General features: G+C 43.4%; 1 non-coding gene across 1 annotated transcript; it reads left to right on the top strand.

The window, feature by feature from the left end:
* The first annotated feature begins 657 nt into the window (after positions 1–657).
* On the top strand, positions 658–731 carry Trnas-cga. The gene has a single exon. It is a non-coding gene; the product is annotated as a tRNA-Ser (tRNA).
* The last annotated feature ends 10,708 nt before the right edge of the window (positions 732–11,439 follow it).

Here is an 11,439-nt window from a genome sequence, read left to right as displayed (position 1 = left end):
GGTGTTAAAGACTGCGATGGAGCTCCGTATGCCACGGCAAACTGGCTGACACTGACGGTGGCGGTGCACAAATGCTGTGCAGCTAGCGCCATTCGACGGCCAACACCGCGGTTCCTGGTGTGCCGTGCGTGTGATCATTGCTTGTACAGCCCTCTCGCAGAGTCCGGAGCAAGTATGGTGGGTCTGACACACCGGTGACAATGTGTTCTTTTTTCCATTTCCAGGAGTATATATATATATATATATATATATATATATATATATATATATATATATATAACTGAAACTAGTAAACATATACAATGAATTTTGGTTTTTGATCAACAGGAACTCAAAAAAAATTTTTTTTCGTACCTTTTCATTGAGATGCACAGCATATGTTCATGCGGTATTCAAATTGTTGCCACACAGCAGCGAGCATGTCTTGAGTTACAGCTTCCACATCTGCTGTTAAGCGATGTCTCAGATCATTCATCTTTTTGGTAAGACAGGCACATACACGGAGTCTCTTATAAACTTCCACAATAAATAATCACATACAATCAGGTCTTCTGACAGAATGAGATTTTCACTCTGCAGGAGAGCTTCTGTAAAGCTTGGAAGGTAGGAGACGAGGTACTGGCAGAAGTAAAGCTGTGAGGACCGGGCGTGAGTCGTGCTTCGGTAGCTCAGATGGTAGAGCTCTTGCCCGCGAAAGGCAAAGGTCCCGAGTTCGAGTCTCGGTCGGTGCACACAGTTTTAATCTGCCAGGAAGTTTCAGGTCTGCTGACCTTGGAGGCCAGTAATGTAAGGCTGAATCATTTGGTCCATTGCGACGAATACATCGTTCACTAATGGTTCAAATGGCTCTGAGCACTATGGGACTTAACTGCTGAGGTCATCAGTCCCCTAGAACTCAGAACAACTTAAACCTAACTAACTTAAGGACATCACATACATCCATGGCCAAGGCAGGGTTCGAACCTGCGACCGTACCGGTCGCGCGGCTCCAGACTATAGCGCCTAGAACCGCTCGGCCACTCCGGCCAGCGTTCAGTAATCCTTTGGTTTAAAAATTCCCGCACTCCACATGCCAGTATGGTGGTGCCCCACCCTGCTGGTAAGTGAAGTCGTTAGAAACAGTCTGCACTGTCGGAAAAGAAAGTTCTCAAGCATATCGAGATATGTGTTCCCTGTAACAATGCTCTCGGCTAAGAAAAATGGACCATACATCTTTACCCGTAAAACTGCACAAAAAACATTAAATTTTGGAGAGTCCTTCTCATGTTGTACAACTTGATGTGGTTATTCCATACCCCATATTCTCACATTATGATGGTTCACCTTTCCATTTAAATTGAATGTGGGCTCGTCACTAAGCACTTAGTGTGGAAGAAAACTGTCATCCTCCATGTTGCCAAGAACAAAATTAAAATACTCCACACGTTTTTGTTTGTCACCTTGACGAAGAGCTTGCAGTAGCTGAATTTTGTATGGTTCCATGTGTAAACGTCGACACAACACACGCCAGACGGACATCGTGGGCACGATGTACTGTCGAACTGCACAGCGAACGGGTTTCTGCGGACTCCTTGTGAAACTATAGCGGCTGCGTTCGACGTCTGTGTCACACACTCGGGGACGGACCGGCGATTTGCCTTTACGCAAACAAGCTGCTTCTCGGAATTGCTCATGCCATCGTCTAGTGCTCTGTGCTTGTTCTGACACCATTTTTACTATAACTGAAGTGCCTGCCGTAGTGGCCGTGCGGTTCTAGGCGCTACAGTCTGGACCGCTACGGTCGCAGGTTCGAATCCTGCCTCGGGCATGGCTGTGTGTGATGTCCTTAGGTTAGTTAGGTTTAATTAGTTCTAAGTTCTAGGCGACTGATGACCTCAGAAGTTAAGTCGCATAGCGCTCAGAGCCATTTTTTTATAACTGAAGTGGGCGCACACTACCGCTGCTACCTAACGGGAACCATGTAAAACTCGAGAGCTTGCTCTTTCCGACAGTACGTTGTTCACTCACATATCTCAAATAATATAGTAGTTATGATTATTCTTTTTTATACACACTGTATAGTATTTACCTACATTGTACAGCATTTGGCAAAATGTATGTGTGCCCCCTTTCTGTGCAAAGACTTCCTGTGCAAAACACAAACCAGAGCATTATACTGTACATTTTGTAACCTAATATCTTAACATTTGTAATGTTATTCATGATTCTAGCTTATTGTACTCACATGTTCGTAATATTTTTTTTTCTCCTTGCCATGCCACAGCTAAGACATTCCGAATGAAATTTTTTTTCTAGGCGTCAGGGGATAATGTAAGTTTTTCATGTATTTTCTGCCACAGTAGATATTTCGTCTTTACTGTACTAGGACAAAGATGAATGAGCGCGCTGCATGTAATCTGTGTTGCATGTAATCTGTAATCTGTGGTTGGCCTGGTCGCCACTCAGTTCTGCATTCCTATTAAAGGCATAGTTGCGGGCACTTGAGTTTTAGAGAAGGAGATCTGATATTTGTGAAACTGAGATAAATTATCCAGAATACTTTATTACGGAGATGAAAATTTGTTTGCAAAGATGTTTTCTTGAATGTATGGATAGAGATTATTTTTTGAGTAATATTTCAAGGTAACCGACGCACGAGCAACAATGAAATGTTTGTCAGAGCTATTAATTAAAGGATCCTTAGATAATAATATTTTTGATTAGTGTTATAATTTAATGTTGTTGTTTTTGTTTTGTCACAAATAAAGCAACTGGTTTAAATGGGTGTAATTTTTGTACTGAGTGAATTTGGTAACTATTAGAGTCTTCTTATATTTTACGGTCTTTTTTGACAATAATTAGAGTGTAATTTTTCAAGAATACTTTTCTTTAAATTAAAATCTTCCCCTATTATTTTTAGTAAAGTTTTAAATATTTTATCGAGTGTGTATTGCACAGATTGTTTCTGACGAAGCAAAGATATAATTAGTAGTGAGTAGATTATTTTCTTTTAGCCGCTGCATATGCTGATTTCGATTTCATTTCGAGAACGGCAGTACATCAAACACAAAACATCATGCTGAGCAAGAGATAATTTACTTTTATTTCATGGCAGATCTCACTTTGTATTTTTGTGAGCAAACAGTACTTAGAATTTTCAGATGTTGTGCTAAGTAAGCAGATTAGTTTACAGTGAACAGTGTTGGTAATCTTAAACCGTTACTTTCTTCCGAGTTCACTTGTATTTTATTTTGTGGTTATTTCAAGCCAGACATTGCACTTCAGGTACGTAACTTTCATAACGTATTTTAGTACTGAGTTTCAGTTACATATACTGAAAGAAAAAAAATCACAATACCAACAAGGAGCTATGAAATATAGATAAAATTAATAGGGGTGTTTCTACGTCAGAAAGATGGATGTCTATTCAACTTTTGCAAATCATGTTTGCATTAATTACACGCTGTAACGGTCTTGTACGTTAGTTACCTTTGAGACTGGACGTGGTCAACTGACGATAGTGTGAATGCCTTAAAGGTAACAAAGACGCTATTGTCAGCTCCTCACGACGTCATAGGGCAACGAGACACTGGATATTCCTTTTGCGATGCTGCAGATTGACTTGGCAGGAATGTAGCCACTGTACGACATTGCTGGCAGCGGTGGTCACGGGAATATAGGGTCCCAAGAAGACCGGGCTCCGGACTGCCATTTGGCATTACCGAGAGGGAAGAAAATGGCGCAAATGCCTCTGAGCACTATGGGACTCAACATGTGAGGTCATCAGTCCCCTAGAACTTAGAACTAGTTACACCTAACTAACCTAAGGACATCACACACATCCATGCCCGAGGCAGGATTCGAACCTGCGACCGTAGCAGTCACGTGGTTCCGGACTGAAGTGCCTAGAACCGCACGGCCACCGCGGCCGGCCGAGAGGGAAGAGCATCGTATTCGGCACATGGCCCTGGAGCATCGAAGTGAATCTGCAGCAGAAATTAGATCAGCAGTTGGCACAACTGACACATCAGACTGTTGAGAATCCGTTACTTCAAGGACAGCTCCAAGCCACACCTCTGTAACGTGCGTTCCACTGACCCCAAACCACCGCCATTTGCGACGTCAGTTCTGTTAACCGAGAGCTCATTGCAGGGCAGGATGTTTTTTGATGAAAGTTGGTGCTGACTCGGTTCCAGTGATGGCCGCGTGTTGGTCGCAAGGAAGCCAGTTGAAGGTCTGTAGTCAACCTGTCTGCGTGCTAGACGCACTTGACCGACACCCGAAGCTACGGTCTCGGGTACGATTTTGCATGACAGCAGGAGCGCTACCATGGTCATTCCACACACACTGACTGCAAATTTTTTCGTCCGTTTGGTGATTAGACCTGTTGTACTGTCCTTTAGGAACAGCATTCCAAGAGATGTTTTCCAACCGGATAATGCTCGTCCACACACCTCTGTTGTAACCCAATACGCACTACAGTGTCAACATTTTGCCCTGGTCTGCTTGATCACCAAATCTGTCTCCAATCGAGCACATACAGGACATTATTGAAAGATGACTCCAGCGTCATCCTCAAGGAGTATTAACAATTCCCGTGCTAACTGATGAAGTGCAACAGGTTTGTAACTCCATCCCACATACTGACACGTGGCACCTGTGCAGCACAGTGCGTGCACGTTTGCATGCTTGTGTTCAACATTCTGGCGGTTACACCGGTTCTTAATGTACCAACAGTTCACATTTACAATGGCTTATTTCATATTCTCATTAATCACTTAAATAAATAAGTTACCTAGACAAATCTATCCCCGAGATTTCATTACTCTTCATTAATTATCTTTTGGTGCTGCGACTTCTTTCCCGTTATCGTAGTTTTTACTGCGTACACAATTAGCTTCTGTTGAAATTTAATTGGATTTATTTTCATTATTTAAAATTTAGTATTTCACTAATTTTAGAGTTTTGTTTCACGACACTTTTCACAAGCGTAATACAGGGCCAATCAACAGTCAATATTGCTCAGCAGTTAAATACAATGTCTTAAGGACACGCTACACGAGGAGGAAGTTTTTTTGATAAAGAATGATCTTGTTTCTGTTCATTGTCGATAACATTGTGTCAGGGCAGGAAATTGTGTACACTGTGTTGGAAATGGAAGCTGGGTATTTGAGACTTTTACAAGGCTGAAGTGCACTGCTTAAATTTCAAGTCGGGTGGAAATCTGTGGTCCCCGTGACTGCTTAGCTTTAGCTGCGATTTATGCCTAGATAAATTCATGCTGATGTGGACATATATCTGCCTTAATCAGAAAGTTTTATCCTCCGCCTTGTTCATTCCTCACACAGAAAGCTTTGTAACAGTTGCAGCGGTTAATAACTAAAACACGAATCTAGGATGTGAGAATTTTCGCTAATGATTTACAGAGAAGTTCCGTTTTCATTACTGCACAATTTTGTCTCGCTACGAAGTTCCACCGTCACATACGTTTCTCTTTTATAATGTACTGCAAGAAGGACTTCATTTGCACTTGCAGGACCATTTATTATAAACTTGCAGACGTCTCGTGTATATCTTTGAATACATTATCATTCCAGTTTATATTTACCGAGAGAAAAATTATTAAACTAGCTAGGAGTACGTGTTCGTCACGTCGTATGTGGAGTCTTGCTCATGCCAATTTGTCATTTTCGTTTCAGAAAAGAACAGATCCACGTTTTCTTTTGTTGCTACATTTATTACTGGTGCTCAGACCAACGGTATAACAACGCCGTCTATCTTTTGAAGTTGTCATCTCCTTTCACTGTAATATCTGCTTTGACGTAACGAGCAAATGAAATAGTTTAACTGACGCAGTCGACAGACATTGCTTTTTACTAACGTAAAATAATTTCAAGCTTACGTCAACAGTATATTGCGTCAGTGGGGATTGTATCATAGTCTGGTTCATCAAATGTATGCATATTATTAGATACATGTGTTCCTTGTGGTGTTACATGTAGCACACCTGCCTACAGAGGATCCATTGGAACAGAGCAGCAACTTCCAAGCTCGTTTTCTCATTCCGATTTTGTAACTTTTGTGATGTGTTCGTGTTAACTCGGAAATAAAATTACAAACTCTTCGTTAGAATCTGCATGCTGTCACTTACAGTGCGTAATAAACATTTATATACCTGCTGGTAAATCTTTCAGGATGTCAGGTAGTGGTCCAAGAAACTCTTCTGTTCTTGGCGTTTCGTCCAGGACTGCGATGGACATCCTCAGAGGCGCTCCTCCGCTGAGTCTTGCCGACTGACCTGTCAGACGCCCGAGAGCGACATAAATACTGTAGGAAAGCGGGCGTGTTCAAAGTATCTCGTGATGTGCAGAGATAATCCTTGTCAGCGCTAAAACTTAACTGTCGGTTGTCATCTTGTCAGAGATAAAACTGTCTAGCGATTCTGCAGAGCTGCTGTCCAAATGTCGCTAAATTTCATTGCCTGCTCTTTCCTATTCAAATTATCCTGATGCTTATACATTTCAATGGCCTCACTACGTAGTCGTAGATAATAATTTGACGTTGTAGATCAAATTTCTGTTACAGAAAACTTCACTTCGTCGTTTCCTGACTCAAGAGCATACTCTGCTACAGCTGATTTCTCTATTTTTTCTAGTCGGCAAAGACTTTTGTGATCTTTTAGCCGTGTATTTACGCTTCTCTTGGTAGTTCCCATGTAAACTTTAACAAATGTACACCTATTATGTGTACACCACATGTCGACAGAGGAGGGCATTTATCCTTCGCAAATCCCAGTACTTCACTTATTTTATTTGTTGGCTTAAAGAGCGATCTGATGTCATGTTTCTGTAAACTCTTACCGATCTGATGCGTTCGGATGTGCTGTGGTACTAAGCTTGGTGGATTTCAATGCATTTCCTGACTGCAGTCGTGCACCTGTAGACAAGAAAAAAATCACATCAGTTTATTTTCTGGAGGTGTTAAAACTTCCATGACCACCCCATTTAAGTATTGATATCTAACGTCACTTGACAACACTCTTTAGCTTATCTTGGTGATCTTCTTTCTAGCTCTTTTGTTTCACAGTGAAAAAAATTGTATGTACGGCTGAGTTGCGATCTAGTGAGTGAATAACTAAGAACTATTGTACAGTAATGTGTCCACTAGGTGCTTACGTGTCGTTCTGTAATCACTGTATGTGTTGAAGGCTGCAAAGTCGAAACCGGTAATCAGTCTTAATAGAGTGAAGAGCGGGTCGGATGCTTGACGGGCCCGGTTGACAGAAACAAGTTTCTTGGCTCCAATACTTCCCGTGCACAGCACGCCGCAACACCCGTGAAAGACGCTGCGCTGCAGAGATGAAACTGTTGTGATGGTGTCAGACCTGAAGATAGCATACAATTTGTCTGTTTAAACTAATAAGACGAAGAAAATTAGTGTGATGATTTACGATGGGACAATATTTGGTGTCTTAATTTTTGTTCATCTTGTGTAACTTTCTAAGATGCTTGTTTCAGTTTTGCATGATGATACGAGCATTATCTCTAGAACCGTGTGGTGTTACCATTACTGAATACTGTCGCTGACGCTGACACAACAAAGAATTGGCAGAAAACGTTGTAGCTTTGTTTTTTATGTCATCTTCCAACGTTTCAGAAGTTTTCTTATTTCTTGAAAACAAAAAGTTTCACTAACCCATCTATTGTCCATTGTCGCATTATTACGAGGTGTGGCTAGAAAAAAACCGGACTAGTACTGGTGAAACAATAAAACGAATGCAATAAGGCTGAAAGTCGCGTGGCCTGTCACGTGACTATCGCTCCGCCTACTGCTCGAGATTCATCTGCCTCCTGCACTCAGTCTGCCCGTGGCGTCTGTTTTAAGCAGTTGACGTTTTGTCTGTGCGTCGGAAAATGTTGAGTGTACAGAAAGAACAGCGTGTTAACATCAAATTTTGTTTCAAACTAGGAAAATCTGCAAGTGAAACGCTTGTAATGTTACAACAAGTGTACGGCGATGATTGTTTATCGCGAACACAAGTGTTTGAGTGGTTTAAACGATTTAAAGATGGCCGCGAAGACACCAGTGATGACACTCGCACTGGCAGACCATTGTCAGCAGAAACTGATGCAAACATTGAAAAAATCGGTAAACTTGTTCGACAAGATCGCCGTTTAGCAATCAGAGCAGTGTCTGAGTTAACAGGAGTTGACAAGGAAAGTGTTAGGCAGATTCTTCATGAAAGTTTCAACATGAACAAAGTGTGTTCAAAAATGGTTCCAAAGTGTCTCACAATTGAACAGAAGGAACGCCGAAGAATGATTTGTTCTGACATCCTGGAAAACATTGAAAGTGATCCCACCTTCTTACAAAATGTTATTACTTGCGATGAATCGTGGTTTTTTACTTACGATCCCGAAACTAAACGCCAATCGATGCATTGGAAAACTCCTGGTTCTCCACGACAAAAAAAAGCACGAATGTCAAAATCGAAATTCAAGGCAATGATGATTGTTTTTTTTTTTTTTGACATCAAAGGAATTGTGCACATTGATTGGGTACCAGAGGGACAAACAGTGAATCAGCATTACTACATTAGCGTCCTGGCTACCCTACGTGAGCGAGTACGGAGAAAACGGAACGATTTGTGGAGAAAAAAGTCATGGATCCTTCACCAAGACAATGCCCCAGCTCACAGTGCGTTGTCAGTGAAGACGTTTTTAGCAAAACACAACATTCCCATCTTAGATCATCCACCCTACTCACCTGATTTGGCCCCCTGTGACTTTTTTCTTTTCCCTAAAGTCAAGTCAGCTTTGAAAGGAACTAGATTTGAGACTGTTGAAGCAGTAAAAGAAAAAGCGACGGAAGTAATGTATGGACTTACCGAAAATGATCTGCAGCATTGCTATGAACAGTGGAAAATTCGTATGGAGCGGTGTAGAGACCGAGGAGGAGAGTACATTGAAGGAGATAACATGAAATTGTAAATAATTGTAAATAAATGTTTTTTCCAGCATCAGTCCGGTTTTTTTCTAGCCGCACCTCGTATTAGTATCTTTTGCCTGCAACCACTTCGTTTCGAAAAGATCGTAATTAAGTCTTCCACTCACAACTGTTTGCATATATATTCTTTTCCTGTTTCCCATAGTACGCAATTCTTAACAGGCATCTCTCAGTTGATCGCTGAGAAATCCTCAGGTCTCTAGGGTTCCAAAAGTACACGTTTCATTGCTATAGTTTAAAATTGGAAATACACTCAGACTGAAAAGAGCCCTTTCCGGAAAGATTCCTTCGAAAACTCCGTTCGGTTAATCGGAATTTCTTCTATACATTTTTACTGTTTACTTTTTCCTTATTATCGATATCTTCAATTTTCCTAACACCAAATCCGATCAACTGCTTGTGTGTCTCCATTGCTAAGGCAAAAAAGTTACATTGAAGTTTATCTGCACTCGAAATAAACAGTATAAGCTGGCTCTGCACAGGCCGACGAAGGTGCTGATCATCGCGATATGGAGACGTTGGTAACGCGTTTTCGTGTCAAGCTTGAGGCAGTCTGTGCGAAGACAGTGTGTGGCAGTCAGTGAACAGATGTTGACTTGATTTGTCCGTACGCCACTGACATATAACTTAACTGGATTTAGTGGATGAACTTTCCTTCACAGTCTGTTTTTGCTGCATATTAACGTTTCTACACTCCTGGAAATTGGAATAAGAACACCGTGAATTCATTGTCCCAGGAAGGGGAAACTTTATTGACACATTCCTGGGGTCAGATACATCACATGATCACACTGACAGATCCACAGGCACATAGACACAGGCAACAGAGCATGCACAATGTCGGAACTAGTACAGTGTATATCCACCTTTCGCAGCAATGCAGGCTGCTATTCTCCCATGGAGACGATCGTAGAGATGCTGGATGTAGTCCTGTGGAACGGCTTGCCATGCCATTTCCACCTGGCGCCTCAGTTGGACCAGCGTTCGTGCTGGACGTGCAGACCGCGTGAGACGACGCTTCATCCAGTCCCAAACATGCTCAATGGGGGACAGATCCGGAGATCTTGCTGGCCAGGGTAGTTGACTTACACCTTCTAGAGCACGTTGGGTGGCACGGGATACATGCGGACGTGCATTGTCCTGTTGGAACAGCAAGTTCCCTTGCCGGTCTAGGAATGGTAGAACGATGGGTTCGATGACGGTTTGGATGTACTGTTCACTATTCAGTGTCCCCTCGACGATCACCAGTGGTGTACGGCCAGTGTAGGAGATCGCTCCCCACACCATGATGCCGGGTGTTGGCCCTGTGTGCCTCGGTCGTATGCAGTCCTGACTGTGGCGCTCACCTGCACGGCGCCAAACACGCATACGACCATCATTGGCACCAAGGCAGAAGCGACTCTCATCGCTGAAGACGACACGTCTCCATTCGTCCCTCCATTCACACCTGTCGCGACACCACTGGAGGCGGGCTGCACGATGTTGGGGCGTGAGCGGAAGACGGCCTAACGGTGTGGGGGACCGTAGCCCAGCCTCATGGAGACGGTTGCGAATCGTCCTCGCCGATACCCCAGGAGCAACAGTGTCCCTAATTTGCTGGGAAGTGGCGGTGCGGTCCCCTACGGCACTGCGTAGGATCCTACGGTCTTGGCGTGCATCCGTGCGTCGCTGCGGTCCGGTCCCAGGTCGACGGGCACGTGCACCTTCCGCCGACCACTGGCGACAACATCGATGTACTGTGGAGACCTCACGCCCCACGTGTTGAGCAATTCGGCGGTACGTCCACCCGGCCTCCCGCATGCCCACTATACGCCCTCGCTCAAAGTCCGTCAACTGCACATACGGTTCACGTCCACGGTGTCGCGGCATGCTACCAGTGTTAAAGACTGCGATGGAGCTCCGTATGCCACGGCAAACTGGCTGACACTGACGGCGGCGGTGCACAAATGCTGCGCAGCTAGCGCCATTCGACGGCCAACACCGCGGTTCCTGGTGTGTCCGCTGTGCCGTGCGTGTAATCATTGCTTGTACAGCCCTCTCGCAGTGTCCGGAGCAAGTATGGTGGGTCTGACACACCGGTGTCAATGTGTTCTTTTTTCCATTTCCAGGAGTGTATTATTCACACACACAATAAATTTTCCAAACGGGACTGAAATCGGTAGATGTGATGTGCATGTACAGAGAAACAAATGAATAAACTTTCAGAAAAGTGTTGGATGATTTACTGTAAGACAGATCTTCACAAATTGAGAAAGTCAATAATGCGTTGGTCCACATCCGGCCCTTATCCAAGTAGGTACTCGGCTTGGCATTTATTGACAGAGTTGCTGGATGTCCCCCTAAGGGATATCGTGTCAAATTCTGCCAAACTGACTCGGCAGATCGTCAAAGCCCCGAGCTGGTTGGAATACCCTGCCCATAATGCTCCAAACTTTCTCAATCGGACGCACATAT

The sequence above is a fragment of the Schistocerca americana genome, chromosome 7 (assembly GCF_021461395.2).
Source record: "Schistocerca americana isolate TAMUIC-IGC-003095 chromosome 7, iqSchAmer2.1, whole genome shotgun sequence".
Classification (NCBI taxonomy): Eukaryota; Metazoa; Arthropoda; class Insecta; order Orthoptera; family Acrididae; genus Schistocerca; species Schistocerca americana.
This window is presented reverse-complemented; position numbering and strand designations above follow the sequence as displayed.